The sequence below is a fragment of the Pan troglodytes genome, chromosome 3 (assembly GCF_028858775.2).
Source record: "Pan troglodytes isolate AG18354 chromosome 3, NHGRI_mPanTro3-v2.0_pri, whole genome shotgun sequence".
In the NCBI taxonomy this organism is placed as follows: domain Eukaryota; kingdom Metazoa; phylum Chordata; class Mammalia; order Primates; family Hominidae; genus Pan; species Pan troglodytes.
Window position 1 is genome coordinate 179,467,188 of NC_072401.2, and position 22,792 is coordinate 179,489,979.

The window sequence follows — 22,792 nt, forward strand, 5'->3', positions numbered from 1 at the left end:
CTTTTCATATGATTATTTGGAAATTACATAGTTATTGTTCCTCTTAGTGAATTGCAAAAATTTTCTAACACAATGATATTCTAATGAAAAAAACAAACCTAGTAAGATACTCGTATCATCCTTTGGATATTTTGACAAAGCATGACTTAAAACAATTCTATGGGTAACAATGAACCAAAATGACACAAGTGTACCACAAAGTGATTTCATTTTTGATGTTCCCTGCTAATATTTTTATTGACCTTTTAAGTTTATCTAAGAGCTTTTTAATGCAACAGGCTATGTTAGTAGGGCTGTGTGTGTGTATATATATAGATATATGTAAACTTTTTTTGCACAATATCATACATTTCAGTCTTTATCACACTGGGAACAATAAAGTAACAGACTGCAATGCATTAGCATCATAAAGAAAATGTAATAAATGACTTTATAATTGTAGTAAAAGTTGCATGAGCACCAGCAGCTGTACCAGAGATGTTGCTACAGCAGCGCTTTATGACCTAATGGCACTCAGTGGGCTGATAATATTATGTGTGTGTGTGTGTGATGCCAGCAGTTTCCAAGGCCTAGATTTCAGTTCGATAAATAATTGAAAGCACTTTTAGACATTCCCATAAAATGTTTAATAAGGGATCAAATCCTCCCTCCCTGTACTAGAAAATTAAATAGTTTTTATGGGAGTATTTTATGATGAAATCCTAACTACTAACTGTGGGAAAAGTGGTATTTTTAAACACAGCAGTTGAAAATAACTCCTCAAAGAGTTCGTATTGCATTGAATTTGATGAACAGTTCTTTCAACTTAAATTTTTCTTCTTTGCTTAAGTTTCTGGCTTTTCAATTTTGAAGCCTGCCTGTAAGAACTGGGTTTTTTGAAATGAACGTGTGGAGGATGGCACAGTCATGGAGCACTGTGGACACGAATCAGGAATGCACATAGGCTAGAGGACTGCAGTGAGTCAATATTCTGGAAATGACAGAATGGATATTCCTGTGCTGTCAGTGTGCAATTCATCATGGGTTCTTTATGCTGTTAAAGGGGGACAAAGAAGTGAGACTGACTTTTCTCCTCTTTTTAACAGAACAGATGAGATGTAAAATGAGTGCTCTGTGAGTGGTTAAAAATTTCTTATAATGTACATACAATCTATGAGATTGGAATTTTATTTAAAATGGAGAAAACAAAAAATATGTTTCCTTCAAATAAGAGAAATGTTAATGGTAATTTTTATTACCACGTGTGACTTTTTTTCTTAAGAGGAATAATTTCATAATTTTTGTTAAATGCCTTGCTTCTTCTGCCTGTTTTTGGCTGTTCAGAGTCTGAAGGGAATTAGTGTATACACTGCATCAATTGAAGTGAGGTTACTAATCAACTGTCATAAACATTGTCTGTCAATGACACCATATGGCATATGTTCTTAGTTAATCCAATATACATCATGAGTGGGACATCATCTTAATGTGATATGAAAAGACAAAAATTACATAAAATAGTGGACTCTCTCTGAGACTAACTTGTTTAAAACTATCTCTTGAGAATGATTTAACAGAAAGTAGAAAAAAACTAGCAAAGACAACAAAAAAGAACACTTAAAAATGGTTAGACTATATATGCTAAATGTGACCACCTCAACTCCCCAGTAGCTCCTCACTCCAATTCCATTAATAAACAAAAGGGACAAGAAACAGCCATCAGTATTCCCACTAACCTAGGTGTAAATTTTGAGCAAAGCCATTTTGTCTAAAGTAGAACATTCTTCTCCCTCATTTTTTGCTTTATGTTTATAATATTTTATTTGCTTTTGTAATGGCATATTCTCTGAGAAGAAAAAAGCTGTTACTATTTGCCATCAGGATGAAAAACGTAAACGACAGGTAAATAATCTCATCTTAAGACACCGTGATAAAATGAGCATGAAGTTGAAGAGACTCTGAGATGCTCCTACCATCTGCATCAAATAATGGAAAGATCATTACTGGGTTTGAATGTTAACTCTGCCCCTCAGTAGCTGTGTGACTTTAAAAAAAAATTGTATGGCTTCTGAGATTTGAAATGTATTTAATCACGGACTGATGTGATGCTTATGGAAATTACTAAGCAGACAGCACATAACTTAGGAAAAAGCAGATCCCAGTTTGTTGCAAATGTTTCTTACTGTGTATTTTGCTCTCCCTCTCCCTTTCTCTTTGTCTAATAGCTCACTGAAATTCAAAATTCCAGAAAGTTTGAGATGACATTTCCATTGGTGTTCAGTTTTTGAGCAACTGTTTTGCCCATATTTGCATGTCTCTATTGTAAAAATTTCAATATCATCACATAAAGCATCCTAAGTTTCTTCCTGTACAGAGATGACAACAACATTGTTAGAGGAACAAAAATCTATGGTTTTCCCAGCAGCGTCTGAATGAGGGCAATCTGTGTAACTACACACAGGACTTCCATCCCAATGAAAACTCCTATCCTTTTTCAGTACAACTGTGTAAGCGTTTGAAGGAACGTGATAAATCAATACATCTCTTGACCACCCATGCTTAGAACCAACAAAGAAATAGAAATAGGAGTCAGAGAGAGGGAGAAAATACTAGCTATATTTCTTGAAAAAAATGTTAGTGGGCTAGGTAACAGAAAACATCAAAATAAGACAGACTTTCCAAACCAGTCAGGCTGTGTTAGATAAATCCCGTAGCTACAAAACTTAAAGCACAGGAGAATAGCACAGAATCCAGCCCTTCTCCAAGACAAAATGGAGCAAAAGGGCTGAACCATACATGTTCAGGACTGTCTTCTAAACTCAATCTACCACACTCCCTTCGGGGGAAAGAAGAGTAAAAGAACAGGGAGCAATTCAAATGAAACTTCCTCCACCTCTGAGAGATGGATTAAATTCTCCGTTAGCATTTTTTGTTTTCTTTGGCTTCCTTTGTTTCTTCAAACCATAGTCAGCCACAATGTGCTGTTTTCGTGAACGATACTGGCCAGCCTGGAAGCACAGACCTGCTTCCACCTTGATGAAGCTGCTTCCTGCATAGCAGACATTGCTTCTGTGGATGGATCTTCCTGATGCCACTTCAATGCAGTGTTGATTTTGTTACATGGTCCTGAAATGTGCTAAAATGGTTCATAAGTATCTCCCAGACCACTCTGCACCAAAGACTGAATGTCCTGTTTTCCACCTACATGTTGTCAAGGTGCACCAGCCAATAAGCTCATCTCCTCTTCAGTGGGTCGAAAATGAATGTTAAAGGTGTGCCTGTTAAAACTGAAAGACCAAAGAAATTAAAGTTGAAAACTAATTTTCTTACTCTTGTGGTTAGATGACTTATTGCTCAAGACTTTTAAAAACAAACTCTCCAAGCCCCTCCCCAAATTCCAGTGTTGTATTTTGCTTAGCCTTTTCTGGAAGGATTCCCCACGCAGGGTTGTTCTGGGTTGGGGGTCTGTCTTCCTGCAGCTGAAGTCAGACCTGAATTGCAGGGCAATGTGTGTCATTCTTTTCAAATTCAGAAGATGAAATCAATGAGTCTCTGTTCATTCTCAATTTTAAGCAGGACAAACAATGAAACAAGAAGGATAACCCAACTGGCCCTGTATGGTAAAAGTTTAGAAAACAAAATCAGTTACTGAAAATAAAACCATCTACCTAAACACTACTCTTTGGGATCATGGAAGACCGCAGGAAAGACTCAATTACTCAAGGAGGGAGAATGGAAGGAAAAATCTTCTTAGCCAGGGTGCTGGCCAATCTATGCCGTATGTTCACAGTCCACATAATAACTCAATTGAAACAACTCTTCATTAAATGTTTACTTTTAATAGCATATTTATATGGAAAAAAGTCACCCATTGTACCCCATCTTCTCTTTCTTAATGGAATTTCAATCACTGCCGCTCTCTGGCAAAGGTTATAAATTTGTGATGCTAGCAGCCCAAACCTGGGCCTCATTTCAAACCACCTTTATCACACAGAACATAGTTAAACCTCTTAATTTCCATTTCCTCTTAGAGCTTTTCATTTGTGAACCATAGAGACACATGCTGTTAAAATCTGTTAGAAGCTGATGCTATTGCTTCTTTCTGTGGAATTACTGAGTCCTCTAAAATCTACCCCATCCACGTAAATCCTAATGGTTTTAGCACCCATTTGTGCTAAACGGCTCCATGTCCCTATTTTCATGTCAACTATCAGGTCGTCATCGGTAGGCTCCTGACACTACTGTTGATTTTCCTGCAACTGAAGTACATCTGCTCCAACTTCCCAGGGTAATCTTCGCTTATCATTTTCTGATATTTCACTAGTTCTTCCCAGAAAGTGTCATTAAACCTGCTTCTAAACTCGGTTCAGCTCCTTCAGTGGCTGCATGGGGTTGATAAGATTTCTGGACTGAATTGTTTCTTCTATTCCTTTTCCTGTACTTTCTGGTATAGTAACAATTCACAATATTACATCTTATGGGGATACCTACATGCTTATTGATTACAAATCAGTGAGTTCTGGGCCCAGTAAAACCATTCACTCATCATTCAAACTGCTCACTTTCATCTACAAAACCTAGAGATGGGTAACCCCACAAAACAAGTTGTTTTTTCAACACACCACCATCAACAACAAAAAACAAGCCTGGACTATTATTTTCCTGCCAGATTCCCCTTTCAGAGGCTCACTTTGATTTGCATTCTCTTAGGGGTCTTATTCCTCAAATTTCTCAAGCTATTTTCTTAGGGAATAAGCAAAAATAGCATGCCTACCCTTAACTGCTGTCGCCTGCAAACTCATCGAATAATTTTTGAGAGTTTGATCTTTCCAAACTCTTCTAAAATTTGTACACATTTTAAATAAACAGTAGAGCTGTCCCAATCTATAAGGTACATTTTCCCAATGGCTCTAAATACAAGCCTCTTTTTAAAACATCAGTGTCTTGCATTCTGAATCCCTCTGCATGCATCATATTGGTCTGCTCTCTACGCATTATGCTATGTTTCTTGACATCCTTGTCATAAAAAAAATACACTTTTATCTTTTAGAGCAATTTGAGGTTCATAGAAAAATTGAGAAGAAGGTGCAGAGATATCCCTTCCCCAACACGTGCACAGCCTCCCCTATTATCAACATCCCCACCAGAATGGCACATTTGTTAAAATTGATCAACCTGAGACACATCATTAGCCAGAGTCCATAGTGTACATTAGAGTTCACTTTTGGTGTTGTCTACTCCATGGATTTGTACAGATGTATAATGGCATGTATCCATGATTATAGTATCATGCAGGGTATTTGCACTGCCCTAAAATTCCCCTGTGTACTGCCTACTCATCCCTCTCTCTCCCCTAACCCCTGGCAGCAGCCACTGATCTCACTAATTTTTTTTTTTTTTGAGATGGAGTCTCGCTGTGTCACCCAGGCTGGAGTGCAGTGGTGCAATCTCAGGTCACTGCAACCTCCGCCTCCCAGGTTCAAGCAATTCTCCTGCCTCAGCCTCCTGAGTAGCTGGAATTACAGGCATATGCCACCACACCCAGCTAATTTTTGTATTTTTGGTATAGATAGGGTTTCATCATGTTGGTCAGGCTGGTCTCGAACTCCTGACCTCATGATCCACCTGCCTCGGCCTCCCAAAGTGCTGGAATTACAGGCATGATGATCTTTTTACTGTCTATACAGATTTGCCTTTTCAAGAGTGTCATATAGTTGAAATCAAACAATATGTAAACTTTTTGGATCAGTTCTTTTCAGTTAGTAATATTCACTTACAGTTCCTCCATGTTATTTGATGGTTTGATAGCTTTTTTAGTGGTGAATAATATTTCACTGGATGTACCATTGTTTATCTAACCACTCTACAGAAGTACATCTTGATTGCTTCTAAATCTTGGCAAATATGCATAAAGCTGCCATGTGCAAGTATGTGTGTGGACATACATTTTCAGCTCCTTTGGATAAATCTCAAGGAGTTAAATTACTGAATTGTACATTTAAAAATATGTATGGTTTTGTAAGAAACTGCTGAACTTCCCTCTTAAGTGGTTGTACCTTTTTACTATTTTGAATCCCTACCAGCAATGAAAGACAGTTCCTGTTCTTCCACATCCTTATCCATATTTGGTGTTGTCAGTGTTCTGAATTTTTGGCATTGTATTAATAAATGCACAGTGGTATCTCTTTGTTCTAATTTGCATTTCTTTAATGGTGTATGATGTGGAATAACTCTTCATGTTCTTGTTTTCCATCTGTATCTTCTTTGATGAGGTTGGCTTCAGCCCATTTTTAAGTGGATGGTTTTCTTCTTGTTAAATTTTAAGAGTTCTTTGTATATTTTGGAAAACAGTCCTATACCAAATGTCTGTCACAAATATTTTCTCTCACTCAGTGGCTTTTCTTTTCATTCTCTTGACAGTGGCTTTCAAAAAACAAATATTTTTAATTTTAATGAAGACTACCTTTTTTGCTTTTTTCATTTTTTTTTCTGTTTTTCTTTTTTGTTGTTGTTATTTTCTTTTTGAGGCAGGATCCCACTCTGTCTCCCAGGCTGGAGTGCAGTGGCGCCATCTTGGCTCACTGCAACTTCCATTCCCCAGAGTCAAGCGATCCTCCCACCTCAGCCTTCAGAGTAGCTGGGACCACAGCTGCGCCACCATGCCTGGCTAATCTTTGTATTTTTTGGAGAACATGGTTTTTGCCATGTTGGCCAGGCCGGTCTCGAACACTCCTGGACTCAAGCAATCCACCTGCCTTGGCTTCCCAAAGTGCTGGGATTACAAGCCTGAGCCACCGTGTGAAGCCAGAAGTCTACCTTATCAATTCTTTCTTTCACAGGTTGTTATTTGCTTCAGTCATTTCTATGGAATAAGAACTAAAAACAAACTATTTTCAGAATACCTTTTTTAAGAAGTCATACTACTCATTTTTTTTTCCAGCTTCAACTTCAAGATGACTATTTTTTTTTAAATTTAGCTTCCTCTAAGGTCCCAACATTTCCTATAATAAATATCTTCTCATCTTTCTGCCAAATCGTTTTTTTAATTGGTCTTCATATTTCATATTTTCAACAGATTCAGTTCCTCCTTGATTTTCTAAGTAAACTTGAGTCTTACAGACAATATCTATCGACAGCTTTTTAAAATAGTGTACTTGGCCTTTGGGTTTACAGTAAATTTATTGAATTATTTAACTACCTTAATTCAGAAAAATGGCATATATATTTGTTTGTAATAAGTGTCTATTACTTTTAAATTTTGTATTGATATATGATTTGCATAAAAGTACAATGTTTAAAAGTAAATTTTTAGTGAATTTGAAAAGGTATAACCCATACTTGAAACTCATACTTGAAAAATAATAGAGAATATTTCCAGCACATCCACTGTACTCTTTTCTGGTCTTGGAAGTTCTGATTTTAAATCACAATACATTATCTTTGCCTGTTCTTAAGCTTTAAATAAAAAAAAAATCCTTTCCTTTATTCTACTAACTTGTATTTTCTTTTCTTTGGTTCTAAGGTAGAAGCTTCGTTTTTTGCTTTTTGTAAAAACAGACATTTAAAGTTATAAATTTCTCTCTAAGGGCACCTTACTTGTATCCCACAAATTTTGATAGTGTTTTCATTATCACTAATTTGGAAATATATTATTTCTCTGAGTTCTTTGATCAATCGGTTATTTAGAAGATTGTGGTCACCTTTTAGGGAGTATTTTTTAGTGATTTTTTGCTATTTCTAATTGAGTTCTGTTACGATCAGAGAACATATTCAGTATGATTTCAATTTTTTAACATCTATTGGTTTATTTTACAACCTGGCATTTTTCTCTCTTTGTGAATATACCATGTGTACTTCATAAGTGTATTCTGCAATTGTGATTATACAGTTCAATAAAACTCAGTAGGTTAGGTTGCTAAGAATATTATTCAAATCTTCTGTATCCTTTTTAAATCTCGTGAGTGGAATCTTAAAATCTAGAATTCCATGAGTCTGTCTCTTAAATCTCTTATTAAAAACCTTGTTATAGTAGCATGAATATTTAGAATTCCTTTTTGAAATGGAGTCTCGCTCCCTTTAGGCTGCAGTGCAGTTGTGTGATCTTGGCTTACTGCAACCTCTGCCTCCTGGGTTCAAGCGATTCTCCCGCTTCCGCCTCCCGAGTAGCTAGGACTACAGGTGCCTGCCGCTATGCCTGGCTAATTTTTGTATTTCGATTAGAGACAGGGTTTCATCATGTTGGACAGGCTGGTCTTGAACTCCTGACCTCAGGTGATCCACCCGCCTCGGCTTCCCAAAGTGCTGGGATTACAGGTGGGAGCCACTGCACCCGGCTGTAGGATTTGTTTTTTTGATACTGATATTTTTATCTTTCTGAAATATGCTTCTTCATGTCCAGTAAAAACATGTCTCCTACCTTCAAATCCTTGATATCATTACATTCCTATCTACTATATTGTATCAAAGATACATTGTATCTACATACATACACATATAAACACATTATATATAAAGGCTTTAATATTCTGTAAGCAGTATGTCAGTGGATCTTTTCAAACAACCTAGAAATCTCTTAAAATGTTTAGCTTATTCACATTGAATGTAATTATTGATATGATTGGGTAAAAATCTTACATCAAGAGAGTCTTACTCTGTAGCTCAGGTTGGAGTTCAGGGGCTCACTGCAGCCTCAACCTCCCAGGCTCAAGCAATCCTTCCACCTCAGCCTCCCGAGTAGCTGGAAACACAGGCATGCGTCACCATGCTCAGCTCATTTTAAAAGTTTTTTAGAGATGGAGTCTCTGTTGTCCAGGCTGGTCTCAAACTCTTTGCCTCAAGTGATCCTCCAGCTTTGGCCTCCCAAAATGCTGGGATTACAGATGTGGGCCACCACAACTGGCCAGATTATTACATCTCTTATTTGTTCATTTATTCCTTATTTCCTACCATTTTTGATATTAATTAATATTTCTTTTCTTTTTTTCTTTTTGGTATTTTACTTTGTCTCAAATTAGTCTTCAGAAATATGTCCTTGTGGCCGGGTGCGGTGAGTCATGCCTGTAATCCCAGCACTTGGGGATGCCAAGGCCGGTGGATCACTTGAGGTCAGGAGTTGGACACCAGCCTGGCCAACATGGGGAAACCGTGTCTCTACTAAAAATACAAAAAAAAAATAGCTGGGCCTGGTGGTGGGCACCTGTAATCCCAGCTATTCAGGAGGCTGAGGCAGAAGAATCGCTTGAATCCGGGAGGCAGAGGTTGCAGTGAGCCAAGATTGTGCCACTGTACTCCAACTTGGGCAACAGAGGAGGACTCCATTACAAAAAAAAATGTCCTTGTTTTACTTCTTAATAGTTGCTCTAGGGTTTCAATATATCTTTTAATTGATTTTCTATCATTTTACATTAAACAAATTACAGAAGTAAAATTTTTCAGTCCTTTTTTTTTATCATATATTTACTTCTATATATGTTACAAGCCTCACAATCTTTGCTATTATTTTTTGCTTTAAAGACCCAGTGGTAGCCGGGCGTGGTGGCTCATGCCTGTAATCCCAGCACTTTGGGAGCCCAAGGTGGGTGGGTCACCTGAGGTTAGGAGTTGAAGACTAGCCTGTCCAACACGGTGAAACCCCATGTCTACTAAAAATACAAACATTAGCTTGGCATGGTAGCAGACGCCTGTAGTTCCAGCTACTCCAGAGGCTGAGGCAGGAGAATCGCTTGAACCCAGGAGGCAGAGGTTGCAGTGAGCAAAGATGAGCCATTGTACTCCAGCCTGGGCGACAGAGCAAGACTCAGTCGCAAATAAATAAATAAATAAAATAAAATACTCAATGGTATTTAACTAAGTAGAAGGATGCAGTTTTTTTTTTAATATCCATATGTCATCACTTCTGACACTATTCTTTTTTGTTGATATGAATTTCCAGGTGTAGCCATTTTCTGTATCACTTTGTAGTGTTTCCATGGTTCACATTTTTTCCCTGCTTTTGTTTGTGTTCACTGTTGCATGATAATTTCACTAGTGATCCGCCTGCCTCAACCTCCCAAAGTGCTAGGATTACAGGGGTGAGCCACTGTGCCCGGCTGGTGTGATTGTTTTTGGATAAGAAGTCAGCCATCATTTTCCTTGTCCCACTGTATGTATTGTGTCTTATTTCACTGCTTAAAAGTATCTGTTTATCTTTCATTTCCAACACTTTAATAGTGATCTCTCTATGTGCTTTTATTTTTATTTATGGCCTTTTTGGGACCATTTATGCTCCTTACTATGTGGCTTGTTGTCTTCTTCAGATTGATAACAATTTTACCATATTTTCCAAACGCTTTTTTATAAATAAGAAATATCACCCTAGAATGAAATATCATTCTAGGACTAAATATTAGATGATATTTTCTCACAGGTAGTAAATGTTTAATTCATATTTTTTCGAACTTTTTTCTCTGATTAAATGGACACAATTCTATTAACCTGTTATCAAATTAATTTATCCGTGTTTCTGCCATGCCTAATTTGTTGAAATTTATCCAATGTAGTTTTATTCACAAATTGTTTTTTTTGTTTCTAGAAAGTTCTTCGGGTTCTTTTATTTCTCTTCTGAAATAAACTGTCTCCTTACCCTTTTATATCTTTTTCTGTAAATTCTTTAAAAAAATTTATAATATTAAAGGTTTTTATCTGCTAATTCCAATAATTTTGTCATCTATAATTCTGCTTCTATTGACTGCTTTTTCTTTCATTATGAGACATATTGTTCTGCTTTTCTGCATAACTCTTAATTTAAAGAATCTAGATATTACATATAAAATAATAAGTGTAATATTTTTGTCTCTTTTTTTTCATTTTCCCAGAGACTACAACTCTTTTTTTCTATATATTGTCTGGCATTTATGGTAAGTAGAATAGGTCTCATCTGTACCTTTAATTAGATGAATTCACCTGTGAGTAGTCTCAATTCCACTCTCCCAAGCTTTCACATTTAAAAATGTGCAAATATTTAAGCTGGGATGGGTTGACTACTATTTTAGATATTTTTCGGGTTTTATTCTGATACGGCTCCTGGATTCAACCACTGTGAGAATGTCTGTGACATAATTTACTTACCATTTCTTTTCCACTGATGCTTTCTAGTCATAATTTTAGCAGTGTGTGTGTGTGTGTGTGTGTGTGTGACTTGCTATACTGAATGTTTTATTTTTGGATTTACATTCCTTCCGATTCCAGTTTATCTTGCCATCCCACACTATCTTCTAAGGCTTGATTGATTTCATATTATTACTGTTATCTCAGTCTGGTACATCCATTATCAGATACTCACACAAACTCCCAGGTGTGGAATCTTTCTTGGTTCTCTGTTTCCTTATGAAGAGATATTTTTTTCTCTGGAATTTAGTGCACCAAGGCTTATTTTTATCTGCCACCTTTTACTGTCTCCATAAGAATATATAGACTTATTTTGTCTGGGTTTTGCTTTTCTGTAACCATAGGCGTATTGTTCTTTCAGATGTATCTACGACCTAACTAGTATTAGATACTTCCTATTTCTTTCTATCCCGTTAAGAAGACCATTGCTTTTCTTTGGATTAATACATAGTTTGGGTCCTGAGATCTTAGCTCAGGAACATAATTTACAGAATTAGCAAATTGAAAGCTAACTCAAGAGCATGTAGAAGATAGTGGCTAAAGGACCTTCTACTTGAATTCAGAGTTTGTCCTTCAATGTTGCTGTCTAGTGGCCTTGAAGACAATTCTGAATGTCTTCAAGAATGTGGCAGAGGTTCTATATAATTCTAGAACTGTATAGTTTTTCTTAACATGAAGGGTTTAAACCAGAACTTTTCCTCTCTAGGGTAAATAAAATAATAATAGCTTGCACTTACTGAAGGCTTCCTATTTGTCAGAGTACGTATGTAGCTAACTGGTTTCACCTAAAGCAATCCTAGGAGATATTTAATATTATCATTTTAATTCATAGATGAGGAAAATAAAATAGAAAAGTTCTAATAATAATTTCACAGTTCAAAATGGCAGCACTGGAATTTGAACTTGACTGTTTCTTTCCAGATTCTGTTATTTAAATAGCTTTGTTCTATTAGCCCTCCGGAAGTTGCCCACGAGAAAAACCACAGTAAAGTAAGCACTATCATTGTCTTCCTTTCATGGAGACCTTTTAATGGGACCAAAAGTCTCTTTAAGTGCAATTTTACTGAATGTGCCACTTTTTAATGACGCTTGGTCCATGCATTTCAAGATCTGCTATAGAATAGGTTATGTAAAACTGGCTTGTGTGTGGGTTGCTAGTCTACCTCTTGTTAGGTGGCAAAACCTTCATGCCTGCTGACATGGAACAACCATTCACCTGTAGAAACACAGGCTTTTATCTTGCAGAAGACTGCCTCATGCTTCAGTGACTGCAAGTTCAAATGCCTCAGGATCCTGCCGCGAAAACTGGCGTCTATAGTGACCAGTCCTGGAACCATCAAAAGCATCTCTGTTGGTTATTTCAATCCCAAATTCCACTCATTGTCAAATACTAAAGAGTCTCAGTGTGGGTTTGACACTCATATTTTCCACCCAAATTTGGATGAACTAAGAAATGGACAAGAATCCAGCAAATTTCTACATTGCAGATAAAGTCTGGGTTGGAAGATGATCCCCATGTACTTGGAATTAATGGGCTACCTAGTACATAACCATGGTAATACAGGGAATGGTCCCTCCAGCCTCAGATGGGGCTTGGAACATGTCAGGACTCTCTCCTCCTTACCCTGGATACAAAGCCTTAGGAACAGCCATGACATAGCTGTATGGGGCAGGTGTTGCTGTAAGTAGAGCTATCCCAAATAAAAGAAGATGAGTTATATTATGTATCTAATTAGCTAGCAAATGACCCTAATAATACTCCAAAACAAGTGTGATGTGTTCTCTCACGGTACGGGGTGGTGGCTCACATCTGTAATCCTGGCATTGTGGGATGTCGAGGAGGGCGGAGCCTGAGCTCAGGAGCTCCAGACCAGCCTGGGCAACACGGTAAAACCCCGTCTCTACTAAAATACAAAAAATTAGCCAGGCGTGGTGGCACGTGCCTGTAGTCCCAGCTACTCAGGAGGCTGAGGCAGGAGAATCGCTTGAACCCGGGAGGCGGAAGTTGCAGTGAGCCGAGATCGAGCCACTGCACTCAAACCTGGGCGACAGAGCAAGACTCTATCTCCAAAAAGAAACAAACAAATAAAAAACAATTGGGGCAGGAAGAACAGATGTGTTATTCTAACAGAATTTCCTCTTCCCAAAGAATAAAAGTCAGAGATAAGCATAATCCACAATACACTTGATTATGTCTTCTTGACATTTGTCCCTGCCTGATTCTCTAAGTTTACTTTTGGAAAAGCAGATGTATCACATTCATTCCACTGTATAACAGTTAGTGGAAAGGAGTGTTGCAACTATGTACCACAGTGGAGGTACATGTCATCCTTCTGAATTATGTCATATTGAACTTCAAAAGATTTAACAAATTCTTTGAGATTTCGAAATCTTTTAATTTCCTCAAGAATTCAAAATTTTACCTAGGGAATTCTCAGTAAAATCACCAAGCACTGGGTTTCATGGTGAATATGCAGACTTTCCATGTGAACACTTGGAAGAACTTCTTTTACGTTCCTCTCAGGACATAGAGGACCTTATGGTCCATTCTCCTCCCCCAATTCAATTTTCTTTCAGGAGAGGGTCAAAAGATCACGTGAGGCTTAATGTCAAATGCCATCTGAAAGCGTTAATCGTCTTAGATTTACCTGGAATTAAAAATAAGTGAATCCAAGAAAATGGCATAAATTTGGAATTTTTAGGCATCAATCAGTGAGTAAGGAGAAAGGGGTCTTCCTGATGTCATTTAGATGAGAGTCATCTTCTGTGGTCTCACATAGCTTTTGTTTCATCATCAGGTAAAACCAATTTAAGGAAATCCATAAAAGCCTTATCCCTTTAACTCTGAGGCCCAAAGTTTTGCATAATATCAATTTGTTTTCTGGAGTATTACCAAGGTCATTGTTTGGCAGATTAGATTATCAGTCAAATTGGGTGTTAAATTTCAAGACTGCATATTTGGGTGCAATAATCTAATATATAGAAAACTCTATCAAATTTTTAAAAGATGTAAATCAATATATAAATTGCTGGAAACTGAAGCACCTGTGCCACTTGGTGCTTTTTTTCTCTTTTTTTATAGAGGATCATTTATAAATAGTAAAATAGAACAAAATTTATGGAATGGGCCCACAAAAACACAAATGCTGTCATGAATATGTACACAGTCCATCACCAGAAGGGCTAGCTGAAAGAAGTGTTTTGTTTTTGTTGCTGTTTTAAATCTTTTGTGAAAATGTTTATGGTGAGATTGTCTGTCTGTTCCCTATGTAACTGTCCATGGGATAATTCGCTGCTTGAGTGTAGCTAAAGAAATAGATGTTTATTTGGTTTTGTTTGCCGATTGATCTGTATGGGTGATGGCTTTTGGTGACAACTGAAATGTTTTCTAATTTTACTGACTCATTTTCATAATGTCCAAAAATTTAAATCTATATTCATTAAAATCCCAATATACTTTGTGTAATCATATTTACTGTATGTGTATCTATGACTGCATTTGTGGTTTTGTGGGCTCATTACGTGTTTTATCTTATTTTACCATTTAAACATATATTCTTCCATCGTTTTTATATGTATGCTACCTTCTACTTTTTAAAACAGACAAAAGAATATGACAGTAAAAATTTTAATTTCTGAAAATTATTCCATATTTACCAAATTGTAACAACTTGCCAATTTATAAAATAATAATCCTAGTGACACAACTCATAATATATTGATAAACATGTTGAGAAAGCTCATTTTTCTCCTACTAAATCTTGAGATTATCATCGTGGGTCAGTGAATGTCTCTCAGAGATGAATACACACAGCGCTTCGAAATGATTCTTTGTTCCTGGATGAAAGGTCTATCTGGCTCTACAAACATACAATGAATTTGATTTAAAAAGAAATAGTGTGGCTTCTCTCCAACACTTGACCTCTTCCCCTACAGCTTATTCTAGAGTCAAAAAACGTTTTTTTTTCTGTATCTCAATTATCTCTGTACTGTCAATATTTGTGGGGATATGCCTTTTCAGATTTTAAAATAATTTTTGTCATTAGAATTTTAAAAAAAATAGATGCTTCAGGCAAGTCCAGATGATGATTGTTTTGACTTCAGCAGTTCAACTTTGAAGGCCTGTGGATTTTGTGCTTATGGTACCTAAAACACTGCATAGGTTTTTGCAGAGAATGCTTCCCACTCAGAGCCACCAAAAAAGCCAGAGGAGGCTTCATCCAACAGTCAAGCCTACACCTTGTCCTTGCCCTACAGTACCTGTGGCGTTGAAAACATTGTTTCCATTGCTTTGTTTCTTAAAAATGTGGAATAAAATAAAGGTGTAAAGTGTTTATACATTATTCAGAGGTAATTAAATGGTAAGTAATGAGCTAAAAAGCCTGAGCATATTGGATTCTGTGATTCCTTGACCTGAATTTATGTGTAAGTTCACCAAAGAAAACCTGTACTTGAAAGCTTGACATAACCACAGACATATAACACATCATCCTTTGTTATTTACTTATGTAAAAGATTTAGGATGGTGGAGATGCAGAGAGGTTCACATGTAGAATTCTTTCTTTAGATTCACAGATGAAATTTATTTTCTTGGTATTGTTTGCTCCCTTTAAAAACAAATACGCCTTTCCTATATATATACCTACTACAGTGCTTTGTAAAATATGATTTTGAAATCATTTATGCATCATACAATTACTTTATTATGTTGGAAGGTAATTTTAAAAATGAAATATGAAATTAGAATAGATAAAAATACAGTAGAAAATGCAGAAATATATTACACATAGAATAAGAAATGTTTAGTAAACTTTCATTTCAATTATGTGTGTTTATGCAAATTCATGCATAAATTGTGTTGTAATGACAAAATATCATTTTACCATATCATAATGGTAAAATATATTTTTGTGTGTGGAATAGGGACAAAAGTGTTTGTAAGTTACTGATTTAATGCCTAACAAGGCGTGGTTATATAAACAGCCAATAGCTCATTTGTAGAGTAGACATTGATCTATAAAACATATTAAACACCTCAGGATTATTTATCTACAGTATCAGAAATGTGTCAAGCTTGATAGAAGAGATCAATCCATGTTCTTAAGTCTAACCCTAAGCCTTAACCTTAAGTGGTTTAGAATTAAAGATTAGCCAGGCTACATATTTAAATTTTGCCACCTAGGACTCTTTCAAGATGCCCGAAATAAACCCCAAGTTGTGTCAATGTTCCTTTCGATAGTATTGATTGAAAATATCCTCTATGCCAAGCACTAATTTAGACACTGGGGACATAGCCGTGAAGAAGTCCTTACCTTTATTGAATTTACAGTCTATGAAAAAATAGGTAATAACAATGAAGCCAATTTTGATATAGGTAGGGATATAAAAATAATATTTAAATATGATATAAAGCAGCGTAATAAATGGACCGTAGCCATGGGAAAGTGTTTTAGATAGGCTAGTCTTAGAATGTTTCTCTGAAGAGGTGACATTAACGAGGAAATGTAGTATCAAACAGAAGAAGCCGTGTGTGCAAAGTAGAAGGTAGAAATGAACCTGGTGTGTTTGGGGAACAGTGAAAAAAGCCAGTATGGCTGAAATGATAATGATCATGGGTTTGTTACAATACATAGAAAAAATGTGGACAGAACTCAGAACAAGTACAGCTTTCTCTAACTTGGTAAGAATTTTGGACATTGTTTTGCAAGTGATGGGAATATTTTGAAGATTTTGAGCTGAACAGTGATGTGGTCTATATATTTAAGAGATCTTTGTGACTGTCTGAAGAACAGATGATGAGACGGCAAGCATTTGAGGAGGAAGTCGACTAATCAGTCTGTGTAAGTGGTCCAAAAGATAGTTGAAAATGCTTCAGATTAAGGTGAGAGGTTGTCACACCGAAGCTGTAGTTGTGAAAAGTGCTCAGAGCTAACAGAAATACTTAATTTGGGATGGGAGGGAAAACAATATTTTATGGACATTTTCCCTGATTAAACGGTAATGTCTTTATTATTGTAGACTAAAATTAAATTCTAAGCCCCACCCAAATGACCGACTGAGTCATTTTTTGGAGAAGGGGACCCCAGAGTATCCTTGAAAACTGAGTTCTCGGCCATGATAGCATGGTGGGGTCAGACTATCCTCCCCTTGCTACCCACGATTAGGCTTTCTTCCCTAAGAGCTCAACAGGAACCGGCCCTTTCAAAAGACTCCACCACTGATCTCAACCAATCTCCGGATGCTGCTCCCCTCTTCTTGCCTGATAAGAAGCCACTGACCATGGACTGTTTCTGGCTAGTAAAGGGAGCATGCATAGGAAGCATCCTGATGTTCTCTGCTTCATCTTTTCACTTCAGAGAGCCAAAAACTTCACCCTGAGATCATAACCATTATTTGAACATGAAGCATGAAGCTCAAAAGCACTTGCATACGTTTTCCCTTTCATAAATATTCATGACTCCTATAGCTTACTGAATATGCATATTTGGCCACTCTGCTCAGCATAAATTTCTGTTCCCTTTTCCCCCCTCTCCAAGTATCTGTGGTTTCTGGCTGGAGGCTCTGCTTCTCAGCCTGTCAGCATGGTCACCCTGCTGGCTGTAGGCCTTTATAAGAAATAAAATCTTCTCTTCTCCTTTTCTAAATTTATAAATTGCATATTTTTAAGTTAACAAAAGATGGGGAAGTACGCAGATGAGGCAGGTTTACTTTATTTTTTAATATTATATAGTGAAGAAAAGACATGGAAGCAAAGTTCTATTTTAAACTTGATAATCTGGAGATGTCTGCTATGTTTCCAAGTAAAGATGTCAAGTAGACAGTTTCATCTATGGATAGAGATGATTTAAAACTTGGGAATCAAGATTATATGTATGTCATCATTTGACTCCTAAGTTTCTAACGCCTATCTCTGAATTATTCATCCAGAACGTCTTAAACTAGCCTTTCGTTCTAAGATCTTAACCTACGGCAAAGACACACAAGTGGCTCTTTGATTAATTCTACCATCATTTCGTATTAATCTGTTCATGCATTCATTCACCAAATATGTATTGAAGTGATATTTTTAAATGTGGGATTCAAAGAGATAAACTGGGAATGAAAGGAGAGAGGACTAGGCACTGAACCTCAGAGTATTTCGACATTTAAAGATTCTAATAAGGGAAGGAGTCAGTCCAGAAGATTAAAAATGAGAAGCCTGTATTTTAGGCAAAAAACCAGATTCATGTAGAAAATACTCTAAGAAGGAGTAGAGGCTGTGTCAAGTGATTGCCTAATGAAGGTCACTGGGCTTGACAAGGTCCATTTTAGTAGAATGATCCTTATGGAAATCTGGTTGGGGTGGGTTAAGGGGACAGTGGGATGTGAGGCCGTGCAGACTGCTGGTTTCAACTGTTTTTTTTTTTTTTTTTTTGAGGAGTATTCCTATTAACATAAATGAAATCAGGCTTCAGCAGCATCCGCAGCAAGTTAGGAGGCCAAATATATTTTTTTTACATGGGAGATACTTAGATGTTGATAGTATTTTAGCAGGAAAGAAAAGTTAATAACATGGGAGAAAAAGTTGTAGGAACAAATTAGTTGTTTAGATGGGAGGGGGTAAGACTGTAAAAATGATGGGTTGAATTTAGATAGGAACCAAGAAAGTCTATCCCATATTATTCCAAGGAAAGCAAATAATATAAGTGAAGATACAGTGAAAATATACAAAAAAAAAGTAGAAAAAGAGAAGAGAGAACAGGTATGGTAGGTTTGAGAAGAAAGAAAAACTATGAAATAATCATCTTGAAGAGGAGAGAAAATTGATCAGAGAAACTAGCACAAGATTGCTGAGTAGTGCTGGAGGCTCACTTGGTACTTCTTTACTTAAATCTGTATTAAAAGTGGGCGTGAGTCCTTGGTTTTCTGTAATCACGTTTGGCTGCATGGGTGATGGCACAAAGCAGAAAGAAAACTGGATTTAACCAGACCTGGGGTGCTGCCAGGTGAAAATGATAGGTGGGGAGACAGGCAGAAAAAGTTGAAGCTGCATGTTAGGGAGTAATTGTAGTGTTCAACTAGACCACTAGACCATTAAATCTGAATGGTTTAGGAAGTAAAATAATTTCAGGAGGGAGGTATGGACAATGTAAAGGAGGGCTGAACTAACGTCAGGAAAGTTGTAATAGTAAAAGTCTGGGTGTTTGTGTTCCTATCATAACTGAAAACATAAGAGGCACTCATTCAATAATTGCATGCCCGAAATTGGGATTTTTTTTTAACCTAGTTGAGTTATTGATAATGCTAAAATTTAGTTATTGTTAAAGATATGAGTAGGGCATTTGGTGGCTGAGTTAAGACCGAAGGAAAAAAGTTATCTGCAGATAAGTCAAGAAACTTAGGGGCAGGGTGTTGGCCAGATCCCTCTCAAGGATGTGGGCACTACCAGGATTGATGAAAGAAATAGTGCTGAGAGGAAGGTCAGCAAAATTAAATATTTACCAAGAAGTCATATTCTTTGTGTGTCAATTTCTTTATGTGAAGAAAATAATCAGATTAAATAGATTTTTCTCTAAATTTTTAGAGAAAATTTAGCAAAATCTCTTCTTTGAAGAGATTTTCTTTTAATTTTTAAAATGTTTAGCCACTAAAATGGCTCTCATGATTAGAAACTTTTGAAAATTTCAGCTATTAATCAAATAACTAGAACCTCCCTGATGCTTAGCAAATCTCCATTTCCTTTGCCACATTTTAATATTTATAAGTGTTTCTAGTCTTAATGATTTTCATGTGTATGAAATTATTAGTTATTGAGGATAAAAAACAAAAAAGGCAGGCTTCTATGTGTACATTCTAATTGGGGGTGTAGTCAGGGTGAGAAAAACATAAGAAAAATGAATCTTAAGGGAATGCAGTTATAATAATCCATTTATTTAATGACTATTTATTGAGGGTGTCCTGCGTACCAAGTATTTTTTTTCTTTTTCTTTTCTTTCTTTCTTTTTTTTTTTTTTCTGAGACAGGGTCTCACTCTGTCACCCAGGCTGGAGTGCAGTGGTCTAATCTCAGCTCACTGCAACCTCTGCCTCCTGGGTTAAATCAATTCTCCTGCCTCAGCCTCCTGAGTAGCTGAGATTATAAGCACTCGCCACCACACCCAGCTAATTTTTGTATTTTTTTAGTAGAGAGGGGTTTTACCATGTTGGCCAGGTTGGTCTTGAACTCCTGACCTCAAGTGATCCACCCACCTTGGCCTCCCAAGGTGCTGGGATTACAGGCATAGTTTTTGTGCCACAGATTAAGTGGTGAATAGGCCTTACTTCTCTAGTGATCCTATGCTAGAACCAGATGATCCCACATCTGTCCATTTGAAAACCCGCACATGTACACTGTCTTCAGTCCTGATGAGAGAAGAAGCCAGCTGGACTTCATGGGTCCTGGGTCGAGTGGGGACTTGGAGAACTTTTCTGTCTAGCTAAAGGATTGTAAACACACCAATCAGCACTCTGTAAAAACGCACCAATCAGCACTCTGTGTCTAGCTAAAGGATTGTAAACGCACCAATCAGCACTCTGTAAAAACGCAGTAATCAGCACTCTGTGTCTAGCTAAAGAATTGTAAATGCAGCAATCAGCACTCTGTAAAAACGCACCAATCAGCACTCTGTGTCTATCTAAAGGATTGTAAATGGACCAATCAGCACTCCATAAAATGGACCAATCAGCAGGACGTGGGCAGGGCCAAATGAGGGAATAAAAGCTGGCCACCTGAGCCAGCAGCAGCAACCAGCTGGGGTCCCCTTCCATGGTGTGGAAGCTTTGTTCTTTAGCTCTTCACAATAAATCTTGCTGCTGCTCACTCTTTGGGTCTGCACTACCCTTATGAGCTGTAACACTCACTTCGAGGGTCTGCAGCTTCATTACTGAAGTCGATGAGACCGTGAACCCACTGGAAAGAACAAACAACTCTGGTGACGCCACCTTTAAGAGCTGTAACACTCACTGCAAAGGTCTGTGGCTTTGCTCCTGAAGTCAGCGAGACCATGAACCCACGAGAAGGAAGAAACTCTGGACACATCTGAACATCTGAAGGAACAAATTCCAGACACACCATCTTTAAGAACTGTAACACTCACTGTGAGGGTCTGCGGCTTCATTCTTGAAGTCAGCGAGACCAAGAACCCACTGGAAGGACTAAATTCCCGACACACTGAGAGTGTGTATGCGTGATTCCCTGGGGTTCAGAAGCTTGTAATACAAGAAGTTGTAATACAAGCTTCTGAACCCCAGGGAATCACATACACACTCTCAGGGTTCTTTCTACTCCATTTCTTAGATTCATTATAATTGTCTCTAAGAAGGACTCAGAGTTTTAAAAATTATTTCTCCGACGTTATGCAGAGGATTACAAAAGCAGATTTTCAGATTTTTTTAATAAGAAATTGTGATTCAAGGAGTCTAAGGTGAAGCTCAGGAATGTGTATTTTAATGATTTTCCTAGAAGAATTTGATACATATTGTCTGAGGACTAAATTTTGAGAAAAACTACCTTAGAGAAACAAAAATAACATGATCTTCCCTGGGGATAAGGATTAATTAAACCTTAAAAACATCAAAGCAAAGCAACTTCTTTCTGGGAGATTAAGAAAAGTTTATGCTTCACAGGTAGGATACTCTCACAGAAGGAAGCTGAGAAGTTCATATTGTAATTTGTAAGTGTTATTATTGGGTTTTCACACACATGTGTGAGATGTGGCTCCCCTGGACATGTTACCAGCCTGATGAGGTAAAGAGACTGTTAAAAATCTGAAGAACTCCAAGATACCATTCTTGCTAAAAGCAACACAGAAAACAAAATGCGGTTACATTTCTAGGGTACCGCAGTGGACACCCCAGCAGCTAAATAAAGGCTAAAGATAATATTTGGCAAGAACCCCTTTTCACAAAGAACTTCATAATGATTTGATATGAACATGCCCTATATTAGTCCACTTTCATACTGCTATGAAGAAATACCTGAGACTGGGTAATTAATAAAGAAAAGACTGGGTAATTTATAAAGAACTCACAGTTCCACTTGGCTGAGGAGGCCTCACAATCATGGCAGAGGCAAAGGAGGAGCAAAGGCACATTTTACATGGTGGCAGGCAAGAGAGCATGTGCAGGGGAACTGCCCTTATAAAACCGTCAGATCTCGTGAGACTTATTCACTATCATGAGAACAGCATGGGAAAAACCTATCCCCATAATTCAGTTACCTCCCATGAGGTCCCTCCCATAAACGTGTGGATTATGGGACCTTCAATTCAAGATGAGATTTGGTTGGGGACACAGAGGAACCATATCATGCCCCAATGTGACATAAAACAAGGTCAAGTGAGACAAAAAGCTCATTCATTAGTCCCAGGGCCTGCCTTGTGTTTCCAACATAATGGTCCAGGCCAAGATATGTCTTCAGATCTTTCCATCCACCTTCTGTGGACCTGTCAAGATCATAATGCTTGCTCTGTGCTTCTTGTCTTGACCTAGATCTCCATCCTTCTCTCACTCCTGAACTTTTCTACAGAGCTTTAATTCTTCAGTAATCTTTCTTACATATTCACTTGACTGTAGGATGTTCTCCCTCTCCTTGCCATACCTAAATCCTAGTTCTCCCTGAGGAAACTAATTCCTTTGTAGTCCTTTCCAGT

General features: G+C 37.3%; 2 long non-coding RNA genes and 1 pseudogene across 2 annotated transcripts in view; 2 read left to right on the top strand and 1 right to left on the bottom strand.

Annotated features, from left to right (window-relative positions):
• The window catches only part of AGA-DT (AGA divergent transcript), a 388,110-nt gene that overhangs the window by 361,861 nt on the left and 3,457 nt on the right, over nucleotides 1-22,792 (top strand). The window lies entirely within an intron of this gene.
• LOC107974493 (uncharacterized) overlaps nucleotides 3,301-22,792 on the bottom strand; it is a 228,033-nt gene continuing 208,541 nt past the window's right edge. The window contains exon 7 of the long non-coding RNA XR_001717309.2: nucleotides 3,301-3,592. This is a non-coding gene — a long non-coding RNA (uncharacterized LOC107974493). The remainder of the gene's footprint in view (nucleotides 3,593-22,792) is intronic.
• On the top strand, nucleotides 21,800-21,886 carry LOC112209146 (small nucleolar RNA U13; annotated as a pseudogene).